This window comes from Chionomys nivalis, chromosome 15, assembly GCF_950005125.1.
Source record: "Chionomys nivalis chromosome 15, mChiNiv1.1, whole genome shotgun sequence".
In the NCBI taxonomy this organism is placed as follows: Eukaryota; Metazoa; Chordata; class Mammalia; order Rodentia; family Cricetidae; genus Chionomys; species Chionomys nivalis.
Window position 1 is genome coordinate 47,494,338 of NC_080100.1, and position 21,745 is coordinate 47,516,082.

The following is a 21,745-nucleotide window of genomic DNA, read 5'->3' on the forward strand; positions in this document are numbered from 1 at the left end:
AAAAATAGGTAAGGATGTTAAAATCCCCATGGGTTCTGCTTTAAAATCTCTGCTTAGTTAACTTTAAAGCCCTGAAAACCAGCGCCTTCGTGCAGCCCCTTGGGACGGCCTGGGCAGTTTTTGAGATGCTTGTATTTTCAGGTTCATTTTGACCATTCTCTTATCGAATATTTAATATTTTGAAGTTTTAACTGATGCAGTTAAATGTCCAAGTTTCCTTGGGACTTCCTTCCTTTTCACATGCCTTTGCTGTGTAATGAGCACAAATCCTCTTCCGTTGGAATAACACCTATGTTATATGCATTGTTACCACTATTTTGATGGCAGGACACAGGGTCTTCGAGAGGTGGTTAAATCCTAAGGGTGGAGCCTACATAAATGGGGTTAATGTACTTATTAACAGAAACCTTGGGAAAAGCCCTCAGTCCTTTCAGCAGGTGGAGGACATGGCAAGAAGATGTTTCCTGTAACCCAGGAAGTTGGCACCCATCAGACACCAAATCTGCTAACACATCGCTCTCAGACTTACCAACTCTTAGAGTGTTGAGACATAAAGTTCCTTTATTCATAAATGACCCAGCTTGTGATATTTTGTTAGAGTAACCTGAACAGGCTAAGACAGACCTCAACAGAGGTTGTTGACTCCTCTACAAATTCACTCATACATAAGTGTCCCCGACAAGGTTCTGCTGTGCCCACCACGTTGAATCTTAGAGGAGGAAGCCATCATTTTGTCCTGGAGTGGAAAGCGTGTTGTTCTGCCCCTTCCAGGCTGCGTGTATTTATGCATCATCTCCAGTTCAAGTTGTTCTGCATTCATCAGGATGGATAACTCTGCATCCATACACCTTCCAGCACACTCACAGTGGGGAGCCTGTTTATTCAGGGAAATTAACAAAAACAGTTTGTGTGTGTGTGTAGTGTGTGTGTACATAGTGTGTACATAAGCATGTCGAGTGAGTTAAGAAGATAGCACAATTCAGTCACGAGATAACAGGTAATAGAAAGGAGTAGATATTCCTTCCTGTGCCCCGAGTCACGCATATCCTACCCTCTCTGACTTTCCCATCCAGGGGTAGCAGTACTTGGCTATTGAGAGAATGAACATTATTGAAGCAAATGTTCCGCCTAACTAGCTGTGTGGCTTCGATATTCTGTTTTACCTCTTCGATTCTTCGTCTATAAAAAATGAGGGTAGTTACCTCATGGGGTTGCTGTGAGGATTAAACAATTAAACAATGTGATTAGAACAGAGTCTAGGGCTTAATAGTCACTCAAATATATGTTATCTGGTATCGCCTTTACAAATCTATTAATAACTGCTCGGCTTAGCCCCAAATGTTAGGAAGATTGCGCTCACTTGCCAGAGGCTGTGAATGGAGAATATGTATGAGCGCTTGAAGATGGCTAGAGCTGGGATCGGAGTAAGTTCCCAGAAGATTAGCTTCCAACTTATTTGCAGCCCTAAATGTCCTGTCACTCATGTAATCAAGACTGTATTCAAGAGGCCAAGCAACCTGTCAGGAATGCAATGAAGATGAACAGGTCCGCACATCTGCACTAGCACGTGAGTTAGATGGTCCTGACAATGGCACAGAAAATGACCCGGAGACATGCAGGTTGTCACGAGAACTCACGGGAAGACACTGCTGGGGCAGGTATATGTGGGATGGGGGGGGGAGGGGCAGGCTAAAGAAAGAGATGCCTAAGGCTTCAGTAATGGAGAAAGCAGAGAAGACATTTCCTGCAAGTTGGGGTGGGGGCAAGTATGAGTCTGGAATATAAATGAGAAGACAGAGATGTTGTAGTAGGCATTTGGAGGGGCCCATAATTAGTTTCCTCTCCTGATTAGATATCGGTGAAATGGCCTCTCTTTGCCTCTTCAATCGCCCCTATGCATGTAGCAGGGAAACAAGGAAATCCTGCCCTTCTTACTCTGGTAACTGAATGGGTTCTGCCAAAGGCCAAAATACAGAGTGGAGAGGACTATCTTCCCATATGAGTGTGCTCTTCAATTGTGATGAAATGCCCTCATTTCCTCCCCTTTCTATGCCAACCTCTACGAGCAATCCGGATTCTAGTCAAATGGGCACGGACATACTGCCTCCTTGGTCCTAAGTTGTAATAAAGATCCCAGGAGTCCCTGGGATCCCCTGAGGATGCAGATTGGAGCGAGTTCCGTGGAAGGCTTCTTTGGGGTGAAGCTGGGAATCTGTAAGATGATCCACTAGGTAGGATGATGGGAGAGCGGAAGGAGAGAGGGGCCGTCTCCCTTTGCTCTTCTCTCTTCTCCTTGTCAGCTCTTCCATTGCCTCCAGATCCCATTTTCACTTATCATTACAGGTATGTGCAGAAGGAAAAACAGAAAGAAAGAAAGAAAGAAAGAAAGAAAGAAAGAAAGAAAGAAAGAAAGAAAGAAAGAAAGAAAAGAGAGGGAGGAAGGGAGGGAGGGAGGGAGGGAGGGAGGGAGGGAGGGAGGGAGGGAGGGAGGGAGAAAGGGGGCACATGGATAGAAAATTCCAGAATCTTATGACTAACATGAAGACATCGGTGTTCTTCCCTGACTGGTTCCTCTGCACAGATGTCCCCATGGTGGTTTGACTGACTGAGGTGCCCCCCGCCCCACTGTCTTGGATATTCAAGACTTGGTCTCTCCAGTTGGCAGCACTGTTTGGTTTGGTTTAGGAGGTGTGGCCTTGCTATTGGAAATATGTTCCTGGGGGAAGACTTTGAGAGTTTAAAGACTCCTGCTATTTCTAGTTTGCTCTTTCAGACTCGTGCTTACAGTTCAAGATGTGAACCCTCAGCTTCCTGTTCCCGCTGCCACGCCTGCTGCTCGTTGCCATGTCTTCCTGCCATGATAGCCTCTTACCCCTCTGGAACCGCTTGCCCAGATAAACTCCTTTGTATGTTTCCTTGGCCGTGGTTTTAACACAGTAACAGAGAAGTAGCTAAGAGTCCCTTTACCAGAGTAAAAGGGGCAATAAAAAGGTACTGGAAAGCCAAACAGACCCAGGCCCTGCTTCCTGAATGTCTTCCAGCAGTACTGGCTTCCACACCCCGAAAGGTCCCATTCGTAGAGTGTGGACTAACATGAGGCAACACCTATGCTCCTGGAGTCCGTGGTGAGCTGCCTGTGCCAGCTGGACAGTCCCTCAGCTATGTTTCTGGGCTGAGCTGCTTACCTATAAAGGGGGGTGTTGGCGAGAGCCAGACCTAGCAGAACTGGAGTGAGAACTGTGTGAATCGAGCCCAGGACAGATAATGGCACACAGCAAGTGCTCCGCAAGGGACATATGCAGGTAATAGGGGTGACAAAAAGGTGTGTATGAGTGTGTTTGAGAAACAAAGCAGCAGGGGCCTTATTCAGTGTTTTACAGTTCATTCTCCGGTGTCCTGGAAGACATCCAAGACCCAAGAGTACACGATGCTGAGCTCAGAGGATGAGCTCCAAGCTCCACATGGCAGGAGGGGATGAAGAGTCTTTGGAAGTCTCAGACCAGAGTCTCCAGAACAGGAATCAGAACCCAATCAATTCCATCTCTTTGCCTCTGGCTCCTGGGTTTATGGACGTCACTTCAAATGGATGAATTCACGTGGCTTCTGGTGGGGTAACTTCCAGGGGATGATGGTTCAGGGGTTTTGTAGGGATGTCATGGCTCAGAAACCTCACATGGTATTAATTGAATTTCAGCAATCGGCCCACCAATATAACGCTTGGAAAGGTGGCCAGTCAGGAGTTTTAAATATTGCCAACAGCTAAGACACTTTTTTGCTAATTTCACTAGCTTCTATAGATGTATGAAAGAAATGTCCCCTAGTCTCACCAAAGTCCCAGCTCCTGTTCTGTCAGAGGGTTTTAATTCATAGGCCTGCAACCCTGCCGCTCAATTTATCTCCATCTTTAGTCAATCCCGGTGTGCCCAGGGATCCATGGAGTCAGCTCCAGGGAAAGGTTAGGAAGTATCCCGTCCAGATGCTCATCAGAACCCCCCTCTTTTCCAAAAAATAAACCTTACAAGTCTGTTAAAATTCATTTTTAACTCACCTATTAGTTTGTCCGTGTTTTCCCCTTCTTTCTCCTCAGATGACTTCATTGTGTTGCCTGGCTGTGTGCAGACGGGGCGGGCAGTGAAGGTAGATTAGCTGGATGCTCGCTAAATGGTTCACTTCTGGTTAGCAACTCAGGTTAAACATTCAACAATGGGTGTTGGTGTGATTTGAAATTTACCCACTGGGGGTAAATGTTAACTTACTCCGTTTTCCCCCCTTTGTTCTCTATACCTCTTGCCCATGGCTGAGGTCTAAGGGCCCTGACACCATGCAGGCTTCCTGGGCACTTTCCAGAGCTTATTTTTACAATCTATAACACACCAGCTTCAAATATAAACACAAACACAGCCAGCATCAACGAGAGCATCTGCATGGGCCAGGGAGCTAAAACAGATCCCCAGAAAAGGGCTTGCCATTTTCCTTGGCACGTCACAGCGTCCTTGGGAAGCTTGGGTCCACCTCGCCACTGCTGGCAAGGTGGACTGTGATTGGCCGAAGACAGTGGCAGCAAAGCAGTGGGCTTTGAATTAAAGTCGTAGGAGCCAAGGCTCAGAAAACACCCCTTGAAGATCTGCTTTTAAATACTAGCCTTCTGCTAACGACCCAGCAAACAGCAGCCAAGGTCATCAATCTTATTAGCGCAAGAATTCTTGCGACATAAAGGTAGGGATGCAGGTTTTTCCTTCCTTATCTACTTCTCAATACCTTGAAAAAGAAAGTGCTTTCTTCTATTCCCAGTTTAAAGCTGTTGTTGTTTTTGCCATGGTGATTACACGACCTGATCCTTCCAGGCGAGCTGCTCCTCGCAAAGTTCTCATTAGATCTGACACTAGAATTAATGTAAACGTACCTTGGTTGAGGCCATATTGTGACTCACTCACATGCGGGAAGAATTTCTAACGTGGAGTCTGAGCCTGCTAAGCACGGTTGCTATGGAGACAGTGTGAGAGATTAATTAAGGCTAGAACAGATGTTGTGAAGTGTGTGGAGTAGGCTGTTTGCTGTTAGCAATTAAAGAGGGTGTGTTTGGACGTGAGAGGAGCAAAATTGAGGCAGTGCCATAAAGCAGGCAAAGCGCTGGTCATGTGACCCTTTCCTCCAGCAACTCACCAACAACAACCCTGCTGAGTCCACCCACCCAGGCCAGACAGAACAATTACTTGAACTGGCCAAATAGTCTGTCCAATCTTCCTTTCTTGGTCTGATTTCTAAGCTGCTGTTAGGATTCAGGCATTATGCTGGCCTGCCCTGTCATCTGGCAGGACACACCCAGCCCAGGGTCCTAGTCTGTAGGCAGGTGCAAAGGTCCCTTTAAGAGACCAGCGCCACCTTTCTGCCATTTCTAGAGGACGCAGCTTTCTGTTTCTCTCTCTCTCTCTCTCTCTCTCTCTCTCTCTCTCTCTCTCTCTCTCTCTCTCTCTCTCTCTCTCTCCCTCTCCCTCTCCCTCTCCCTCTCCCTCTCCCTCTCCCTCTCCCTCTCTCTCTCTCCCCCCTCTCTCTCTCTCTCTCTTGTTCTATCTTTCCTCCCCCATTTCATCTCAATAAACTCCACATTCAAGCTCTGTCTGTATGGCGTATTTGTCTCCCGCCGGAGGTCCTCACCCACCATGGGACCTGCCAGGGTCCCTCTCATGCCGTAATCATAATACTTGGATCAGTCATCTCTCTGGACACCTGAAGATCAAGCTGGAGTGTCAATGGTTTTTCAACTGCCTGGCAGGGAGTTTACACACTGGAGTTAGTCATCCAGACTGCTGGGCGTACCCTTAGTGGTGCCTTGTCTACCGAGGGGGAGACTGACCTGTCCACTGTCATGGGAGGTTTTCAAGACTAGAAGGTGAATTAGGCACCAATCCCGTTCAGGTTTCGTTTGGACACTATTGATTTCAGGGTGGACTAAATCTTTTGATTAAAATTAAAACAACAATAACAACACTGTATTGTTTACTTTAACCTGAATTAAATGTTAGTATCAAGATGAGAGCAGCTCTGGGGTAAGAGCTGACCCGTGGCGAACTTTCTCAGGGGCCGGGTTCCCAGCCAAACATCTGGGCGGCGTTTGGAATGGGGTAGTGAGACCTGAACAGAGATTTCCAACTCGGAGTTTAGCAAACTGGGGTCCGCTTGCATCCTATTTAACAGTCCCTCTGGGCAGCATCCCCACACCGCCTCCCCCTGGCCGCCAGGGAGTGGTTAATGGCTGGAAATAGCTCTAGGCTTTTCCTGGGGGCGAGGGAGCAATTTTCCTTGGGCTGGCACCCTTTTTTCTTTGTCTCACAGCAGTAGAAGTGGAGTGGTCTGAAGATGTCAGAGAGCATCCTAGAAGAACTCTGTTTTGGGGTGGGGCTGGGGTGGGGCTCTTTCCCCTGATGGTAGAAACTCGGCTTCCTAGGGTCCACAGAAGCCCTAAGGTCTGATGGTTCACTAATGGGTGTGTTGTTGGGCGAGGGCACAGGCTCTTAAACTAATCTCGGTGTCTGCTCATCTCTGCCTTCCTTCTTCTAGGTTTCCCTTTTAACTAAGTACTGTCTTCAGGAGACACCTATCTAGAGCAGGTCAGCTGTTTTCCAGGTGTATGCTGCTGAAAAATCAGAGCCAGAGAGGGGACAAATTGGATCCATGGGAATTCATCACTGGCTTTATTCTTGCAGATGACCTAAAGCTCACCTGCTCTGAATCTTGGTCATTGAACATGTTCTGCTTCCCCCTTTCCCTCTCATTTGAAGGTTGTCCGCCTTGAACCCACGAGATGAGCCTTTTAGTGAGACCACAGAAGCTGAAAGAAGTGGGATTTGCCCTTTGCCTCAACTGTGATTCCTACGCCTCTCATCATGAATAAAAACGATCTTTGAAAAATATAAGTCTGCCCGCTTTTTCTTTTTTCCAAACACATATAGATGAAAGGGGATGCATATTCGCGGTTTGATGTCTTAAAACGAAACTGGGCCATGAGGAAGAAACATCAGTGGTTTGATGTCTCTGAAGGGATACCTCGTTTGGTAAAAGAGCAACGACAGAGACTTTAGAACAATGGGGATAAAAGTAGGAAATAATTCACGTGGAAAAATTTGCTTCTTCTACTCCAGTCATCAAATTTTGAGAAAATGTTTTATTCTCAGCAAACACTGGCGTGCATTCTTCGTGTGTGTGTGTGTGTGTGTGTGAAGTGGCACGTGTGTGTACTTACATGTCTGCACACTTAATTTGTCCTCACTTTAATATACCTGTTGCCTCAGTAACAGAATTAGCTACTGTCCTTCTATTATGCCTTTCCAAATGTCAGTTTGACCAAAAGGACCCAGCTTCCCAGTGTGGCCATGGTGCTGCAGACACAATTTACTATTGCATTACATGGTCTTAGGGCATTTGCATTGCTAGCAGCAGAATACCATAGCCTAGGTGAGTTCTAAGCAGCAGAGGCTCTGGAGGCTGGGAAATCTAAGATTAAGGCCCTGGAGATTTATGACTACTGAGGTCTAATTTTCTCATTTACCAATAGCTCTGTCTAACTGTGTCCTCACAAAGCAAAAGAGGCATGACAAGCTTCAAGGGTCTCTTTCATTAAGATAGGAATACAAGGTCCTACTCCCTTATGTCACCTTGGTTATGTTTTCAACAGATAAACGAGGTAGAGGACTGGTATTCATACCATTGCATCCATCAGCCTATGAAGATGAGAAAAAAATTACAATATATTGTACTTCTTGCACAAGCACTAGTCAATGGTTCAGGATTTAGTTCCTCTGTATTTTTATACATAAACCATTCATCAGAATAAAGTAAATGAAGTCTACCATGCCCAGGACTCTAGAAAGTATGGGGACACAGCAAGGCACAGATTCTAAGATATCTACCATCCACAAGAAGATTTATGTAATCAGGCAACACCTAGATAAGCAGGGAAAGACTACCAGATCCCATGGAGCATTAAAACAGTAGACAGTAGCTGGGTGATGTGGTAGCTGCAGCCTCTGCCACGCTGGGCACCTTACAGACTGGGCTTCTGGATATGCTTGCATTAGAGAGTGATTTCTTCAATTCTTCCCCGAGAAAAACTACTCCGGTTTGGTGGAGCTGAGACAGAAGTCTCACTGAAAGGGTGAAACAAATGGCTTGGAATTGTTGAAGAACTAGCTCTCAAACAAAACAAAACAAAACAAAACCAGAAGCGACAATAAAATGAACTGCCTAGTGGGGTGGTGGTAGCAGAAGCAGGTGGATCTCTGTGAGTTCGAGGCCAGCCTGGACTACAGCATGAGTTCCAAGACAGGCACCACCAATGCTACACAGAGAGAAACCCTGTCTCAACAAACAAACAAACAAGTCACCTGTCCACACGGATGTGCGATTGTAGGGGCTAACATAGGGAGATGTGTTCTGAGAATCCAGATGTGGAGGCTGTCACCGGCTAAACCTTTGATTTGAGTTTCTGTCTGATGTTAGGACTTTGAAGTTTTTGATTTAATTCTCAATAAGGGCATACTATACCTCCCAGAGGTTTTGGGGAGTGTGTGGATGCAGTTTAGGTTGTTAGGGTAAGGACAGAAAGATGAACTAACTGCTTCTCCTTGACTACTCTAAGTCACTGGCGCCACCCCCACAGCAAAGGACAGGGGAGTACAGAAAAGCATAGCAAGTTTCTTTACTCAAAGTCTTACACAGCGTGGAGCCTTCAGAATTGAAGACCCTCAAGTTCAGGGAAAACTACTTTTATGCTTAGGTCTATGAAGAATTGACAGGCAAGGAGAAATGGAACCAACCCATGAGGTGCGCCAGAGTGGATAGAATGAGCGGGGAGCTGGAAAGGTCTGTCTGTTTGGGGTCTTCATGGTCTCAGCAATTTGTCTTCTTCCCAGGGATAGGGCAATGAGAATGGCACTTCAAGAACGAGGGGAGAGGAGATAGTGTGGCCTTTGTCTCTGGCTTGCTTTGGGGCTGAGTTCCAGCTTCTATGACTTGCCTTGGGAGAAAAGAAGTTTTGGGTTCTGTGACTTCTGTTGGGAAAGGGAAGGACAAAGGGACAAGTGGTGTGGCAATAGTAACACCTTGCTTCCAAGGTTCTTCCAGTCTCTGCCAGTTCAAAGTATACAGCAGGCCACCATGCCATACCTTAGGGTATCATGTTCTGAGAGCTGATACTTCGAAACTGTTTAGCAGTCCTGGTGTTCAGTGGGCAGAAGATTTGGGGAAATGAGAGGTCATGCCATGAGTGAGACTGTCCAAGAACAGAAACCCAGCCCCAATAAGGCCGCTGAGAAGCAGCAACCAAATCCCAGCCTTAGGCAGCTAGTTTGGAAGTAGCAAACTTGAAAGTCATTGAGGGTAGATCTCTCCATTATAATCAACTTAGGGCTTTGTTTCCTGTGTTATTGGTAACACATCCTTCTCTCTCTCCCTCCCTCCCTCCCTTCCTCCCTCCCTCCCCCCTCCCTCCCTCCCTCTCCCCCCTCCCTCCCTCCCTCCCTTCCTCCCTTCTTCCTTCCTTCCTTTCTTCCTTCCTTCCTTTCTTTTCGTGTTGTTATTTTGTTTTGTTTTGTGTGCCTGGAACTCACTCTGTAGACCAGGCTGGCCTTTAACTCACAGAGATCCACCTGCCTCTGCTTCCCAGGTGCTAAGATTACAGGCTTGCCCATCATTATTAACTATTAACATTATTAATATCCATTTTAAAGAAAGGGAAACAATTGCTCCCCTCCTCAACTTAGAAGTAACCCTATGAAAGGAAGATGCTGGAGTGGAGGCCCTTTAAGGAGAGGCTACACACCACAGGTAACAGCAGCTTTTGGGGTACTTTATACAATGTCATTTCAAGGTGCAAAGCACTTAGTACCCACTTCGACATTCTGAGGAGTGGCAATTTATAGACAAAGGTAATTTGGTGCTCCTTAATTTTTGAACCGAATCCAGGTTTTTAGGAGCAGTATCAGAAAACGTCAAAGAGGAACCTCAGGCATGCAAACTCGGTATTTAACATTGTCAACCAGAAGCAATAGGCAGGGCCAACAAAGCCAAAGTTGGTGAGGTTCTGGATTTTTTATTTTTTATTTTTCGAAAGCACACTCTAACTTTAGCTGACATTTAAATTAAAAAGCTCAGCAGTATGGCAGGGAGCTGATTGATCTGGAAAGCATGGATAGGAGCTAATGAGGGCTCTGCCAGGCTCCTCTCCGTGATGGGTAAGAAATGATCTATTCCTGGCTGAAAGCTAAGCGGGCGAGGTAGCCCCTGTGTTGATCGTGAGGAATTTGCACTGTACTGAGCTGAAAAGTCACTGTCTCTTCTCTGCTCCCTGCAGTGTATTTCACATCAGCGTTGATCTGGGTTGGGTAAAGGATCCTGGGAGGCATTTCATGTGTCAGATATTAGCGCTGCTTTTCTTAATTTCCCCAAAGCACTTTAGACACACTTTCCTTACACCCAAATAAAGATTGATTCTTCAATGCATTGGCTTCCCCCGCCCCCTGTTATGTGAGGGGTGTTTGAAAGCCTTAGGTTGGCAAATTGAGTGGACCTTTGATCCTTAGGAAACTTGACTTTCTTTTGAGAAAGTGCTGATTCTTTGCATTATGCACCCAGGTGGCAGGTGGGGGTAGGGGGTGGATCTCAGGCCCTTCAGGATCACCATAAAACTCCCCACATCAGTTGTCCCCGTCCATGTAATGGCTCAATTGTAAAATTCATCCTCTCACTGAGGATTAACGAGGTGAGACTTGTAAAGGATTTTCTTCAAGGATCAACTCCGAGTCTTTTAAATCCTCTGAAATAAATCTACTCCCAGGAATATTTATCTGGAAGTCTGATTGGCCGGACCTTCTAGAAGGCCCGTGTAAAACAAAACAAAACAAAACACAGTATAAGGGAACCATTCCTTTCATTTTCCAGAAAAAAACTGTGGCTGCTCATTTTATTTATTACAGGGAGGTGAAAACAGGAGGACTGTCCCAATGGTCACACCAGTAGGCACGGATTTAGTTGACAATGAGCTCTGTCCTTTTAGCCTGGTCCCATTCATTGTTCTGAATCAACCTAAGGTCTGTCTCCTTTCAAGAAGTCATCCCCTCTCGGAATCAGACTTGGAACAGGATTTTAGTCTGCTAGATTATATCCTGGAACTTCTCTTGAGAAAGCAGATTGTTCCTGAACATGTAAAAAGGAAAAGAAAAAGAATTCCATAGAAGCTTGGAGTATCAACAACATTTTTTAAAAGAGTCCCTCGGGTCCTTGAAATGTGGTATATATCATACTAATTGGACATTTTCTAGACAGATCTATGTGGAAGGACTCTTGGGGTATTTATCTTAATTTGCTCCTTGGAGAAATGTTTAATTATCATTTTTTAGGTGATTCTTAAGTCGGTCGCTGTTAGACTGTGTCTGACGATAAACTCTCTCCTCCTTGATTTTCCCTCTGGGATCCATCTGACTCTCGGGCAGTTTAACGAAAGACAAAGGTCCATCAATATTACTTAAGGAGGCGCAGCAACTCTGCTAATTGCCACCAGCCAGAGCGCAGCTCAGTGCCTGGAGTAGCTCTCTGAGCGCAAGCATCCTGCCCTTTATTCCATCCAGGGTTGTGGGGGACTGTGGAATTCTGACAAGCGCAGGTGACATGCCTGCAGATGGACTCATCTGGACCACATCACATTATAAATTAGCCTCCAGGAGCGGCTGGCATCATGCCAAGCCCACAGACCTTCCACAGTGGTCTACCCTGCCAACGTGGACATTTGCGTTGAAGTGTCCTAGAGAGGAAGGAGTGAGGTCAACCAAGCATTAGGGAGGTAGAGGGGCTGGGGACAGAAACAACTCTTCCTGAATTTTTTAGATTCCTATCAGTCAGAATGTATTGGAGAGAATCCTGGCCTCTGAAACAAAATTTATTCACAGAGTTTTCTCTGCTTCACAGAAACAGCTTTAGCAGGGTGCAGTTTAACCATAGACTAACAGATTCAAAGTGAAGGATGTGGGCAGTGGGCAGCAGGCAGTGGGCAGCGGGCAGTGGGCAGTGGGCAGCGGGCAGCGGAGAGTGGGCAGTGGGCAGAGGTGGTTATGAGCCTAGGTTTGGAGTCAGGTGATACGGATGTGATGGTAGCCCAACTGCTTCCTGCCCATGAGGCCTTCAGTGACTGCTTAGCATTTCTGTGCCTCGTTTCCTGATGGCAACTAGGGATCCAGATTTTATCTACCTACATTATGGACTGAATGTGTTCTCTCAAAATTCCCCCGTTGAAATCTTAATCCCAACCTGATAGTATTTAGAAGTGGGGACTTTGGAAGAATATTAAGTTCAGTGGAGTTGTAAGGGTAAGGCTGTCGTCACAGGATTAGTGCCGTCATAAACCAGGAGGTGAAGTAGGTGTCAGGGTTCACACTTGTAGTCACGACGCTCAGGACATCGAAGCAAGAGGATTGACATGAAATAAGGCCAGCCTGTCGTATAGAGTGAGTTGGAGGCCTGGATACAGGGAGAGATCTGATATAGGAAAAGCAAAATAACGGAAGGAGACACGTTATTTCTTGCTTTTCTTTATATTCCACTAGAGTGCAAAAGACACTAGCGTGCACTCCAGAAAAAGGTGTGCACCCGAACCTGACTGTGCTTGCACCATCAGACTTCAGGCTCTAGAATCGTGAGAAAATTAATTTCTGTTGTTTAGAAGCCACTCAATCTACGGCACTTTGTTAAGGTGCCAGGTGGATTAAATCAACTTCATCGGGTCATCTTGAGGTCTGTCTGAAGCTCTAGACTAGGTACTGCCTAGTAAATGCTCAGTAATCTTCCACGATCTTCAACACGGCTGCTATTTGGGGCTTACTTTCAGATCCTTTCATGTGCACCAGCATCCATCATCCCTACCACTCCCTTGTCCGGACTTTTATTTACAGGGAAGAATTTTTATCTGAGCAGCCAGTTGTAGATGGCAGGCCTCTTATTAATGATCAGAATATCATTAAGGGGTAGCTAAGAGGGCAGGGATAAGCCACTTTCCCACAGTCAAGTGGGAAAGGTCCTTCGGTCGACTCCCTGGCCTCATGAACTTGCTGGTTCTCTCTGGTCTTTTATCGTTTCTCTTTTCACCTTGGCACCAGACTCCTGAGTTTAGTGAGTTCATTGGGGAAGTGCTGATGGCTGCTCCACCAAGCCTCTAGAAGGTCTGATGAAAGAAGAGCAGCCTCAAGCTGCTATTCTTTAAGAGACATTTAAGCACAGGGCTTTTGGCTTTCCGCTTAAGACCATCTTCTGATTCACCTTAGAAGCTCATAAACAAAAGACGGTGACATTTGTCATTGTTCTGGTGCAAACTACCTCATGGGTAGGTGATGCTATTAGGAAGGATATGGGCTTATAGTTCCAGTGTATGGCACCTCACCAAGAGGCCTGAGATACTGGCTGTTAGTTGAAAAAGTGGCAATACTAATTTCTTCCAACCTATTTCCTGGGCCAAGATCAGTATGTCCCAGACTAGACTTAGAGGGGAATGAATCATTTCCTTCTAGCAAGGTCTTCTGGAGATCTTAAATTCGGATATCACATGAACTCCTAATGGGTTAAGCCCAGTGAGAGGTGGTGCTGAATGAGACAGAAAAAAATCCCCCAAATCTCGTTCTAATTTTCTTCTTGGGTTTATGCACAAGTGGCCACAGATAGCATGAAAATCATTTTGAAGTCATGCATTATATAATATCAAAAAAGGCACCCCAAACTTGATCAATCCATTGATCTCAGCATCTTTTCTTAAGCATAGTCATTAAAAATAAATAAATAAATAAATAAATAAATATCTCCTACTAGTACTACAGGATCCACCAAAAGGAATCTGCCCTTGTGCCTCTCTGTGTTCTCTGTGCATATTCAGTTACTGTAGCAACTTACTCATGGTCTTACACGTGGCCTTGCCCTGACCAATGCAGTTTGTGCACCTTGTCTTGGTCCTCATCTTTTGAGTTGATAAGACCCACCCATCTCCATGCCAAATGAGGCACATGTGGCAACTTGGGAGCTGGGGCTCCATAGAGCTGGAAAGATGAAAGAGAGGAGTGGGCCTTTGATTTTACTGGAGAAAGTTAGCGTGTTTGTGCAGATCTTTTTTTCTGAGATGACATAGCAGGCTTCGTAGTAGCAACGTGTAATCTGGCTGCAGGCTGTTGCTGTCACTCAGCTCCTTCCTTGGAAAAGGAACAGGCCAACCAACCCTAGCCAAGCATCTCCAGACGCTGGCCTCCTTTGGGCCCACCCTGTGTTTTGCAGGCTCCTTTCACCAAGGTCTGCAATCCATCTGCACATGGAAGAAAATGTTCTCATTCTGCTTTAGTGAGATCTTTAATGTGATCCTCTTTGGAAACCCATTAATATTCTCCTTCTTTAGAGCTGCCTGTCCATAGACCTAAGGAGCCTTCAAATAAATAAACAAAGCTGTTTTATTTTGAATGTAAAAAAACTCCTCCTGCCAAGAATTCCTTCCAAATCTGAAATTCAAAAAACCACAAACAAATCAGAAATGTCCAAATCAGAGATGTCCTAAGTCACATCGCCTTCTAGATTGACATGAAATGAAACAAACCAGCCTCTCACCCAACCATCCAATGGCAGGCAGAGCAGCAAAACTCGGGCCCTCTCAAGGAGACAAGTCCTAGAGTCTGGAGGAGCACAGGATACAAGATACAAGACAAAGGCTATAGACAGAGACTGCTAGTTTCTTTCCCGGCTGCATGGACATGAATAATCACACAGGAACTGTAATAATTACAACACTGCTTGGCTAATAGCTTATGCATATTTCTAACTAACTCTTAACATCTTAAATTAACCCATTCCTATTATTTTATATTTTACCTCAAGGCTAGTGGTTTACATGTAAGGTTCCCTGGGCATCTGTCTTCTTGGATAGCTACATGAAATCTCTCTAACTCTGCCTTTGTTTCTCCTCTATCTCTGCTTGGAATTCCTGCCTTCCTCTTTTCTCCCCTATCATAGGCCTAAGCATCTTCTTTTATTCATTAACCAATAAGCAACACATAGGCAGAAGGAATTCCAACAATATTTCCTCTTTTCTGTAAGGGGAGTAAATAAAAAGTCAGGTTTTAACTTTAACACATTAAAATTACATATACAAAGCAGGTATATGTAAGAATTTTACAGTTACAATATTTATATTTACTTTATATTTTATCATCACTAAGGAAAACTATAATTATAACTATCTATTCTTCCACTCCATCAAAGACTCCAGAAGGATATCATATTACCTAAGTTAACAGGAATGCATTGCAAGCAACTTCCAAAACTCTAGAATTGACAGAGACACCTCGCTGCCTGCAAAGTCACCCACGGTTCTTCTGCAACATGGGGGCATCCATCTTCAGCCTACAGGCCCATAGTGTCTAGCAGACTTTTCCATGAAGCAGGAAATTTGAAAGACTGTTTTGCCTCCATTAGCAGTTTATCTGTCACTTTCTTCGGTATGCATGAATGTGTCTGAATGTCTGGCAGACTCTTTCATGAAACTGGAACCTTGAAGGACTGTCTCATCTTTAGGCAAGTTCAGCAGTCATTTTTCTGTGGGTCCTGCATGTCCAGTTTATACAGCATACCATCAAGCAGTCCAGGCAAAAGCAGTTTCTGGCCCAAATGGCTAACAAACTCCATAAGAAGCCTCTTCAATCATCCTCTTGAAATAGATTGGTGCTTCCAGGAGCAGATGAGTCTCATTGTTAAGAAAAGTCTTGAAACATTTAAATGCCATATTCTGTAGTCTTTGAAAGGTTTGAAGAATACCTATTCATCTGAAATATTTATCTGTATATCTAGAAAACATAACTAAAATGTCTACAAGCTTGACTATTATAGATAACTATCTATTAACCTGTATTTTTAAATTATACATTACATTTTTAAATGAGCCGCACAAACACAATACCTTAACCAAGAGTAGAAATACACATATAACAAAATTGACCTTAAATTTGTATCAATAAACCAAGATCCACACCAATGCAAAGTATTCGTCTCTATAACATATCATCCTTTAAATATAAACAAACATTTATAAACAATCATTTAGGGAATGATTTCCAGCTGATTGGGGGCACTGTTAATCAGGTCTTTCATTGGATATGCTGTGTGGTAAGTCCATCTCAGCCAGCAGTCCTGAAGCTGTCATGGATGTTGGACCATCTGGGCCATTGCTTCAGGGGGTCTTGTTTGATCAAACCACATTAGCAGGTAAGGAACCCACAGTTTTCTATCCTCTGTGGAAACAAAAGCAGAACCTCTTTTTCAAAGCAACATATCCTTAGACTCAAATTTTGAAGTCAAGCTACCTTAATGTTGATTTAACTTAGCAACTACCAGAATCAAATATCTCTCTGCAGTCAAAAAACTCAAAGAAACACAATAATATACACAATCCAGACACTCTAGGTATATTCCACCTTTATATGGCTTGTTTTTCTTTACTCCTTTAATCTATGACAATCTGTACTCTTTTATATTACTTTTACTGTCTCTTTAAAGTCTTTGCTTTATTTTTTAAACAACCTATTTCTTTTTATAACTGTCTGTACTCTTTTTCTTTGCTCTCCCAAGCTTATGTACATTTATCCAACACTGTGACCCATTCACAGGTTTTTTTTTCTATTTTTAATCTGAATCTGTTTTTATTGAGCATCTGTAATCATTTTCTGACCAGGAGCACCTTTGTTTTTTCTTTTTTTAAAAAATGCTAAGCGGGCATGGCTAGGATCAACTCCGCAGCCCTGCCTGCTTGTTCTGTCCAGTCCAACATAGCAGAGGTATGTTTACCACCTCTGCAAGCTGTGCACACCACCCCAACTCCAGGGACTTAACAGGTCTGTGTTGTGCCATTAAGCAATTCATAATATGCTGCTCACAGACCCCATTTAAGTTCAGGGCCTTCTGAAAGAGCCAGAGTTTGTGCTACCAGCACAAATCAGGAAACTGCCACTTTTAAAGAAGCCATGCAGCTTTGCCACTTTTAAAGAGGTCACGCATCTTTGCTCGCTGCCAGCAAACAGAGTCTAATTGAGAAAAACTACAGCTACCAGAAGCTCCAATTGACTCTCATTTTTGTGGGTCTAGAAGTCCATTTTTTAAAGTTTTCTGAAGCTTTATGTGAATGTAAGTTGCTGAATGTTTGGGTGCCATTTTGTAGAAGGAGACTGCTTGTTTCCTGGCTGCCTGGACATAAATAATCACACAGGAACTGTATTAATTACAACATGGCTTGGCCAATAGCTTATGTATATTTCTAGCTAACTCTTAGATCTTAAATTAATCCATTACTATTATTTTATATTTTACCATGAGGCTAGTGGTTTACAGGTAAAGTTGCCTGGGCATCTGTCTACTTTGGTAGCTACATGGAATCTCTAACTCTGCTTTTGTTTCTCCTCTATCTCAGCTTGGAATTCCTGCCTTGCTCTATTCTGCCCTGTTATAGGCCAAAACAGCTTCTTTATACATTAACCAATACAAGCAACACATATACAGAAGGACTTCCCACACTAAAACGTGCTTACCATGCTTCCTGTGGAAGAGCTGGTGTGACCTAATGCTGGGAGCCCAAGTCCCAGAGCAGGCCCAAGTCAAAGCAGAGACCTCTGCATACAGGGACTCCATTTCTCTCTCTCACATGGAGCATGTGCTGTGCGTATGCCCCACAGGTGAGTCTGCTGATATGGTCCACCTCAGCTTAGAGGTGGGTGGCTAAGGATGCGGATGAGCTTATTTACAGTAAAGATGAGATTCATCGATCATATGGAATCTTAAGCATGTGCTTTATTGCAGTTCTTTAGAGGCAGAACATATTTTACTGTGGGCTTTGGACTACAGAGCACTGTGTGGTTTCTGAGTGTTGCTTGATCAGGATTATTCAGTGTCGAATTCAATATTGTGGTGATTATTATTTACTGAGAATGGAAGATAACAATGGCTAATATTTATTGAGGTTTACTAGGTATAAGGCATTGCACCAAGGAGCTCAAATTGTGTATTTTCATTTAGTTACCATTGACTGATGCTATTATCATCCTTTTACAGAAATCCAAGGCATGGAGAGGCATGATAATTTGTCCAGGCTCATGTGATAATGGGTGGGACCTTTTAGACATGCTCTTTTCTGAGTAGATACTAATTAAATACAGTTCAACTTCCCATTACCTGAAATATAATTAATAAAAACTCAGAGAAAGAAATTGGGATTCAACCTGAAGGTCAGAAAAACAAAACAGTCAGCAACTGGCTCTTTACCTCAGTTTGAAATGGCGATCCTGCCTCCAGGAATCTCAGAATGAGACTGTGACTGAGAGCTGTCTCCTCCAGTTTTATAATCCTTTCTAGGGCAGCGATTAAAGGTGTGCACCACTGGGGTTAAAGGCATGCACCATCCGGTTTCTATGGCAGCTAGTGTAGCTACTGGGATTAAAGATGTGTGTTATCACTGCCTGCTCTGTAAGGCTGACCAGTGGGGTGTTTTACTCGCTGATCTTCAGGCATGCTTTATTTATTAAAATACAAATGAAATGCCACTACAATTAGCTGGTGAAATTAGGGTCTGAGCCTAAATTTGCCACCTCACTTAGTGTCAGAGAAATAGTCACTGTGCAAAATTAAAGTCCTTGAGGAGCATTCCAATCAACATCTCATACCAGATGCAACTCACAGTGTTTTTATACCCAGTGGACTGCCATGCTTCTAGAAAGAACACATGTGTGCACAATACACACATACATACATAAACACACATACATACACAAACACACAACACACAGCATACATACACAACATATACAAACACACACATTCACACATATGCACACACATATACACACATACTCATACAAACATACACATATACACAACACATACAACACACACAGCATACATACACAACATATACAAACACACACATTCACACATATGCACACACATATACACACATACTCATACAAACATACACATATACACAACACACACACACACACACTATCTAAATAGCAGAATGAAGATCCAGTCCCTGTATGTCACCATGCATCTACCCCATCTTCTTGTTCTCAGTATGACTCTCTCTGTATTCCTTCTGTTCTACAGTCCATGCCCTTGGCCTGACCTCAGACTCCTGCTTCTCCTGCCTTGACTTGTTCTGATGAGGCTCCTGCTTTGGATTGGCTCCAGCACTATGTTCTCCCGTGTGACTCACTCCTTCTCCAGGTTCCCACCTCTTCACCCTAAGCTTTTCTACTCCTGTTCAGCCCTCTGGGGCTTCTGGCTGTGGCTCTCAGGCTCAGCCCTGCCCAGGCAGCTCGCCACCCTGGGGCTGACCCTGATAGTCCTCTAGCTTCCACTTCGCCACACCAATGACTTGGCTGTTCCAGACTCCGGAAGACCCAACTTCTCTCCCTTTCCCTCAACCCATTGTGTGGGTTGGGACCGGGCAAGCTTTGAAGGTGTCGGGGGATAAGCTTGGAGGAGGTGGGAAAGTTAGCTAGCTCAGTTTGTTTCCCACGACCGCGGAGTAGTTCCTCAACTAGGGGGTAACCCTGGCAGAGGTCATGGGAAGCCAGAGCTATTTATGGTTTTAAGATGCGGGGGAAACTATAATAAAGGGTGTGGTGGTAAGTCAGGAGAGGGGAAAACATAGGGGTTAGGTATGATTGGTCCCCTAAGTATGCAAGTCTCCCAACAGCTTAGATCTTAGCAGAAAACACCAAGTTGTTTAAGAAATGAATGGGCAGTCCCCCCAGTGAGCAGAGTACAAGGGCTAGGAAGCAGGAAGCAGCTCCTCAAGTCTGACCGGAAAGGACAATGCATGTGGTCTTCCTTTCCTCCCAAGGTTTGTTTTTCAATGGTGAGTAGAATGGGACAAACGTCACACAGAAGGGGTGACCAGCTGTCCTACTGCCTCTTTCCTTGTAGCAAGTGTCTTCATCTTGGCCATCCTGAGCTTTTGGGCCCATTTCCATGGGACAAAGAATTAAAAGGTTGATGTTGTTAAGATCATAAAGATCTGGGACTTAGGACCCAAAGGAAGGTGATGATGAATGACTTCAGTAGAAAAAAATGAATCTACTTTATGGGGGAATAAAAAGGGTCATGGGGGACATGTTTGGGATGATTGGCAGGTGGTGAATAGGAAACCACAAAGTGTTGTGTAAACTTACCTAAAGCCAACGATAGCTGGATCTCGGTGCCTGATCTACTGCATAAGAACAGATGCACCCAGGAGCATCCTTTCCCTACAGTTCAACTATTGTTGACCTCTACTTATCCCATCCCTATGGATGTTACAACCCCTGCATTTGGGCATGGCACAAAAGGAGACTTAGAGAAAAACAGGGGACCAGACATCCTAATACAGAGGGTACAGGTCAGAAAGAGCAATGATTTAGTGTGTTTGGAGTTCAAATCTTAAATTTTACCATTTGGGCAAGTCTCTTTATTCTTCCATTTCCCTGAGACAAAAAAAAAAAAAAATAGCTACCTTGTGGGATTAAATGAGAGCATCTATGCATGTAATATTCTTGGCAGAGGGTTTCATTCACATGAAGTACTGTAAAAAGAAACAGGTAATATAGTCATTATGAAGAGGGTGATGAATCAGGGTTAATAGTTTCCTTTGTTTTTAGCCACAGAGACCTTCTTTAATCTTTTACTTTCCCCAAACCCTGGTCCTTCTGCAGATGCTGGGAATTGCCAGGAACTCATAGCCGCAGGCAGAGGCTTGTGCCCTCTTTTTCTTATACCACCTCCATCCAGTGCACTGGTCGCGAAAGTCTCCTTTGCTGTGCCCGGGGTAGACAGCGACACCCAACCTAACCAGGAACTCCTGATGAGCCAGTCAGTAAAGGCAGGCTCTTCTTCCACCTGAGTTGGGGGAGAAAGTGTCCTTGCTGCCAATGGCACATGAGAAGGACAGATTGCCAAGTAGCCCAGTATCATCTCCTGCTGGGCTACCAAGCACCATATAATGCATGGCCTTTTAGAGCATTAGGGTTATTGAAATAAAAACTCATTTGGAAAGGCCTGATTCCGAGCCTGTTACTTGATACTCCTCTAATGGGAAATACTTAAAGTGCATTTACTGGAAGTGAAGCGTTGCCATTCCGTGGCTCACTTGGACCACACTGATTAAAACCGGTTCGAGGGCTGCACATGCTTGTGGTGAGTGAGTGATCTATTTTGATTGCTCTGTTTTCTGTCTGGTAATGTCCAGCCCAGCCTCTGCTATCTATATGTGAGAGGAAGGGAGGGGGTTGTGAGCGCTTTGGAAGCAATTCACACTGGAATCAAATGAACTTAAGGAGTTGATACGGGTCAATAAATATGTTTGAGCATGTTTATTTCAATGTGCGTTCAAGTATGGCCATATTTACAGTTTGGCTGAAATGGGTTATAATTGAAAAGGGATGACTATCTCTCTGAACACTGATTGTTTTCTCATGTTTGTACAAATTGAACGTATTTGTAGAACCTCAGTTACGGGGATGCAGCAACATCTTTCCCGATTTTCCCAGGAACTAAGCTCTCGATGAGGATTTTCCGGATAATTGAGGCTTATTCCATTTAAGAGAAATATTAACCATTTAAGTGAAGATCTTTCTTGGAATGAAGGGCATATTTCTCAGATTTCCTGCACACTGATCTTTAATTCAAGTTAATCTTCCTTTTAAAATAA